The 6,692-nt window shown below is 40.7% G+C and overlaps 1 non-coding gene across 1 annotated transcript; it reads right to left on the minus strand.

The window, feature by feature from the left end:
• Positions 1-5,722: 5,722 nt before the first annotated feature.
• On the minus strand, positions 5,723-5,802 carry TRNAL-UAG. Its single transcript has one exon. It is a non-coding gene; the product is annotated as a tRNA-Leu (tRNA).
• Between the last annotated feature and the right edge of the window lie 890 nt (positions 5,803-6,692).

A 6,692-nucleotide genomic window follows, 5' to 3' on the forward strand; every position in this document is an offset into this window, starting at 1 on the left:
GAGTCCTCTTGCTCCCAACCAAGATCAATCGAGTCCTCTTGCTCCCAATCAAGATCAATCGAGTCCTCTTGCTCCCAATCAAGATCAATCGAGTCCTCTTGCTCCCAACCAAGATCAATGGAGTCCTCTTGCTCCCAATCAAGATCAATCGAGTCCTCTTGCTCCCAATCAAGATCAATCGAGTCCTCTTGCTCCCAATCAAGATCAATCGAGTCCTCTCAATCAAGATCAGTCGAGTCCTCTTGGTCCCAATCAAGATTAATCAGTTTATCAAAAGATTTTATCGCAATTAATCGCCTGTTTGGCAACTCTGGTCGAGTGGTGTCTTATCTAGATCTTAGGTTGAGCGGTGCCTTATCACCCTCAAATTTGATCTTTGGGCCGAGTGGTGCCTTATCTAGATCTTCGGTTGAGTAGTGCCTTGTCACCCTCAAAATTCTATCCCCAGTGAAATCCCTCAATACTGAATGCTTCGGTCGAGTGGTGCCTTGTCACCCTCCAAACTTGATGGTTTCGGTCAAGTGACACCTTATAACCATCCAAGTTTGATTTTCGGTTGAGTGGTGCCTTATCACCCTCAAATTCGATCTTCGGGTCGAGTGGTGCCTTATTACCCTCAAATTTGATCTTCAGGCCGAGTGGTGCCTTATTTAGATCTTCGGTTGAGTGGTGCCTTATGACCCTCAAAATTCTATCCCAGTGGAGTCCCTCATATTCGATCTTGTGGGCTGAGTGGTGCCTTATCTAGGTCTTTGGTCGAGCGATGCCTTATCACCCTAAAAAATTGTTTGAGCAATGGTCACAAGATAAAGATTTGGTTCTTCCGAGTTTTTCTTTTGAGGATTATCGTGATTAACCGCCTATTTTTAGCAACTCTACCGCCTTTGAGCAAAGCGTCAGTAGTATATGCTCTTGGTGACAAAATTAGTTGATCTTTTCTTTACCCTTCGGTTGTTGGCACAGGCCTCGGCCAAAGAGGGGGAAAACTGTAGACACTGATTTTTTGTCATCCCCTAATTGGCGATGATGACAACGGGACATAGACGATGGACGACGCACTCTCCCTCTTTTTAGATCCAAGATACCTGACCCATAAGACCAAGAACCATGCTGAACACAAAATGACCCATTTTAAGCCCAAAAAAAGGAAAAATGGCACTGCGCTCCCACGACACCGTGGACTCTTCCCACAGCACCGTGGATGCGTTCCCACGGCACCGTGGGCGCCTTCCCACGACACCATGGGGATGTGTACCGGATTTCCACGGCGTCATGAGGGGGTGTGACATCAGCCTGCTGACGTCACCCACGGCGCCGTGGACATCTCCACGGCGCCGTGGAGGACTTATCAGGCCAGGAGAGAGAAGGGGTCCCTCCCTATAAATAGGAGGGTCCCCTCCCACATTTCCCAAAGAATTTTGGGTGGAGAGACCCTCCCCAAGTGATTCCTAGCCTCTTTTCCTCCCTTTTCACCCTCATTTCTCCTCCTTCTCTCATGAGAGTGTGAGTGCTTGAAGTTTTCTTGTGACGGACAGATCCTTCGATTGTCCCTCTGAGTATAGAGCGCTTTTGCTCCTTGGCGTTGTTATCCCATCTGTGCACGGATAACCATCAAAACTCCTTTATTATAGACGTTATGCTGTCTGTTTACCCCTCTCCAAATCATTTGAAAGAGTCGTTACTCTGCCGAGAAAGAATCGGCGTTAGTCCATTCGTCTATCTCCCCTGAGCCAGGGGAATACAACCATACAGGTATAATTACTGCGTTTTTGTTGATTCAATGTAGTCCTTTCATATTTCATCATTTTAGTCCGCATTTATCATATATGTAATGTAGTTTATTATGCTTTAGTTCAATTCATAGCATCTGAATGTAGTTCATAATATCCCCCATCCCCGAAATAAAAGAGAGAGAACATTCATCCTTATGTAGCATCTAATATAGAGAGACCGGCTTCGGCCGGGCGAGGTGGGTGCCTAACACCTTCCCACACTCGTAACCTAACCCCTTACCCGAACCTTTGGTCGAACCATATAGAGTCACGTAGCCCGATTCCGCTCACAACGGATAGGGCTACACTTAATGGGTCCTAGGCCCTAACCCTAGGTGGCGACTTCACATTACATTAGCATATTTTAATGCATGATCCCAATCCCCTATTTATCAATATTATACATTGACAATATTATCCATATCCATGTACACACACACCATACATCTCCCAAAACCCTATGTCGCCATATACTATAAGGGTTGAGGAAACCCTCGTCCCGAGGGACCACGGTACTTACACATACTAAACTTGAGGTCCAAGTCCTGGGCTACTGAGCTGATATACAAAAGATACTGAAGGAGATGCCACGACCACGGATTAATGTTTGGAAATGGAAGAAGATCGGAGATTTGCTGATTCGAACACCAAACTTCTTTTATCTTCAACCCTAATCTGGAGGCATGAACAAGCCCTGTACGAATACAACATAGTTCTGGCTCCAAATTGTGGGAAGATTTGATCGAACCTGTGGCAAACAATTTAAACTTGCCATCTGCCAAAAAGAGATAAGCCCATCCTGCTTTACTTGATCCTGGGATTTGAAATCCTGCACATATAAAAACATGAAATTTAAAGTTAGGTAAGTGAGAAAAAGTAGATAACTAACACACCTCCTCAGGTTGGTCAGATACTTCAGGGGGATGAGCAAAAGGGGGGGATAATTCCAAGTCAGCTTACCATCGTTCAATATTTTTCAAAACCTAAATTGGATCAGGTTTCTCATGTCCATAGACCACCTTGTTACGGGCGGACCAAATAAAGTAACAAAAAATAATGAAGTCCCCAAAGAACTAAGAAAGGGAAGGTTTATCCAACTTGACCATCATAGAGAGACTGAAATTTTAGAGAGAAGGGTGAGATAAAAATTTGGTTCTCAACCCCAGTGGACCAGCAGCCCAAATATGTTTAACCCAGTAACAAGAAAGGAATAAATGCCAGTATGATTCGACACGTTGTCCACAGTGGACCAGCAGCCCAAATATGGATCGATCGAAAGCCATTTGTGTAAAGTAGCCTTGATTGGGAGACCTGCATTAAACACACGCCAGAAAAATAATTTAAACTTGGGATGTAATTTCAATTTCCAAAAGAACTTCCACCAAGTGGAAAGCAAAGGATTAAAGGGTGGATTTAGAAAAGACAAGGATCTTGCAGCCAGTTTAGTGGTGAATTTACCAGTCTTAGTCATGGGGCACCACCAACTATCATCAGAAGCAGATAGATTTATTTTATGAATATGTAAGGAGACATCTACAGGGATGGTAGAGTTAAGCATGTGAGAGTTCCACTCAGAGTTAGAAATAAACTTATCAATCTTATCAGGCAAACCAACAGTATTTGAAAGTAGAATAGAACGTTCAGGGAGAGACGGAATCCATGGATCAGTCCAAAAGAAAGTCGATTTCCCATTGCCTATTTTTTTGATCACAATCTTCTTCAAAGAAGGAATAGTATGTCTAATGCTATTTTAAGTCCAGGAACCATTTTTAGAAATCGTTTTGGGATCAAACAAGGAGAATTTGGGGAAATAACGGGCTTTTAGGACTCTAGCCCACAAAGCAGACTGATCGGTAAGCAATCTCCATCCCAGTTTCATTAATAAAGCCTTATTATGGTGTTCAACCTTACGAAACCCAAGCCCCCTAAAAGATTTAGAAGTGCACATTTTGTCCCAAGCAATAAACATAGGTTTTTCTTAGCCCCATAATTGCCAAGGCAGAAATTAAGACAAATAGAATCAATGGATCGACAAATCTTAAGGGGGAGTTCAAAACAGTTCATAAGATAAGCAGGAGTAGAGACTAAAACCGATTTGATTAAGACAAAGAGTCTTGCAAACGAAAGGAACTTAGATTTCCAAGATGATAGCTTGTTCTGAATCCTTTGCACCACACTGCCAAGCTCCTTAACTTGGGATCTGCCATGAAAAAGGTTAGTCCCTAAATAGACGGCGTCCTTAGACATTTTCTTAATGCCTAAAATCGAACACAAATTAGCTCTGTCCAAGGATGAAACATTCCTGCTAAAATGAACACCACTCTTAGAAAAATTAATTTCTTGACCTGATAAATCAGAAAAAAGATCCAAAATGACCTTAATTGTCAGAAGGTCCTCAGAAGTGGCTCTACAAAAAATAAAGATATCATCAGCAAACAGAAGATGAGAAATTTCTGGGGCAGTTCTAGCTACCTTCACCCCTTTGAAAAGATTAAGATCGCGATAAGCAGTGAATAACCTGCATAGAACCTCCATGGCCACAATGAACAAATATGGACTCAAAGGGCAACCTTGGCGGATACCTCTAGTGGCATGGAAGAGATTAAAGGAGCTACCATCCAATTTTATGGTGGAAGATATAAGAGAAAAAATTAAATTGCACCAATTTTCCCCAAAGCCCAAAAAGCGGAATAAACAAACAATCAAATTCCATTCCAGTTTATCATAGGCCTTGGACATGTTAATTTTAATTGCAACATAACCCATCTTACCTTTGATATGTTTGAAGAAGTGAAAAATTTCCTGAGCAATAATAATATTATCATGAATTTGCCTGCCAGGGATGAAAGCCGCTTGAAAAGGTGAAATAAAAGAATGCAAATGCGGTTTAAGTTTGTTAGTAATCAATTTGAACAAAATCTTATATGAAACATTACAAAGGTTGATAGATCTAAAATCACCTAATCGGGAGACCGTATCTATCTTAGGAATAAGACAAATGAGTGTATGGTTTAAATCATTGGGGAGAGAATTAGAATGAGAAAAGTGGGAAACAAGAGAAAATAAATCATTGACTCACCAATGTTATCAAATGGCAAAGTGGTGGCTCTTATAAATACTTAGATTTACCTTATAATAAATACAAGTTGGATAGTGAAGTTGGTCTAAAGTAATACTTAGATTTACCACCATGGGCTTGAAACAATGCTCTAAATATTGTTCTGGATCACTTTGAACTTGACCAGGCCCGCAGTAAAGTTTACGTGTCCACAGCTCAGGGTGTAGGTTATGCTGGGCTGGATTGACCCTTGCTCAGCCTTAGCCAGCCCAACCAAAATTATATCATAGAATAATTTTATGATTTTTATTTTTAATATTTTACATATAATTAGTACGAATTGTGAAAAAAAAAAACAAATTTGTTTTTTTCTTTGCCCAAGGTAAAGAGAATCTCTTTGTCCATAGTGATTTGATGCTATGATTGGAATCTTGGGACAATGAATCTCATCATTAACTCCTGCCTCTTTTGACGAAGGTCCGAAATACCTTTCTTCAATTGAATTGAAGGGTCAGATCCCATGGATGGTGGCTTTATCGAGAAAACAAATTTTTTATGTAAAAAACTTTCCATTGGACTGCTTCCCTAAGGATGCCAATTGCCTAACCTGGCTTAGGCCCATATGGATCCAATGGCCTACCTCACATTGACAGCACATATTGTGAACCAAAAATTTTGAGCCCATTACGGGGCCTGTGATATTCTACTAGGCCTGAGCTTGTTTTAAGCCCAAAAATCTGTCAGGTGAAGCTGGACTTACCCATGTTTGTTCAAGCCCAGCCAGGCCACATTCCTAATTCTAATATATTTTTTGGTGAATAAAAATAATTTCAACAGTAATTAATTCAGAAAATCTAGATATCTAAATAAAATACAAAAGAAAAAGCAGAATTGACAGCTGTGGGATTTGAACCCACGCCCTTTCGGACCAGAGCCTAAATCTGGCGCCTTAGACCACTCGGCCAAACTGTCATTTTCTTTTTGTTATAACTTATTTAATTAGCACCTCTCAAATGGAAGATCCATAAGAATGTGAACTCCCCGCATATGATAACAATTAAGCAATCATAAATCCATTGAAACTAATACACAAAACGGAATAGAAACCCAACTTTTGAATGAGTGGGATTTCTGACCTCCTAACATACAGAGGCAGATAATTATGATAGTAGATTCGTGAAGGATGATGAAAGTAACTTTCCCTATAATCTTAAGTGAAAACTAGAGAATCCATCTTAGGGTATTGGGAAAACTATATATGATTAGACAAAATCATGCTTCCCCTTACAAAACTAGACCGTTGCTGTTTGGGTTTACCAATTTACCCAAAAGAGTGATTGTCCCTAAGCATCTATATTTCTTGATCGTTTTACCCCTCCCCCCCTTTTTTTTTTACCCGAATATTACCTGGACCAAGGTTGGCCCCTGATATTTTATTAAAATAGGAGAAAAGAATACAATGGGGAGGGGGACTAGGGGAGGGACATAATCCACCTTACCCCAACCCAACTGCATAATATTTCACTCAAAAAGGACTGAAAAACAAAACCCCACCCTAAATCAAATTACAATTTGAACATTGGAAGACCAAGTTTGTCTTCACGCAAAGTAGTCCTAAGATTATTAGATAGATTTTCCCTTGTAGGAAAAACAAAATTAGACAAAGTGGAGCATGCATAATTGGCCAACAGTCCGCAACTCGATTATTTTTCCTGAAATGACAAAGACAAATTAACATTCATAGAATCGACCTAGGTGAGGACCTTCTAGAACCAATACCAACAACAACATAAGGTGCACTTCCTGCAATTCACAAATCTTACAATGGTCATAGAGTTCGAGTCCACATGATAGTTTGTGAA

This window comes from Telopea speciosissima, chromosome 6 (genome assembly GCF_018873765.1).
Source record: "Telopea speciosissima isolate NSW1024214 ecotype Mountain lineage chromosome 6, Tspe_v1, whole genome shotgun sequence".
In the NCBI taxonomy this organism is placed as follows: domain Eukaryota; kingdom Viridiplantae; phylum Streptophyta; class Magnoliopsida; order Proteales; family Proteaceae; genus Telopea; species Telopea speciosissima.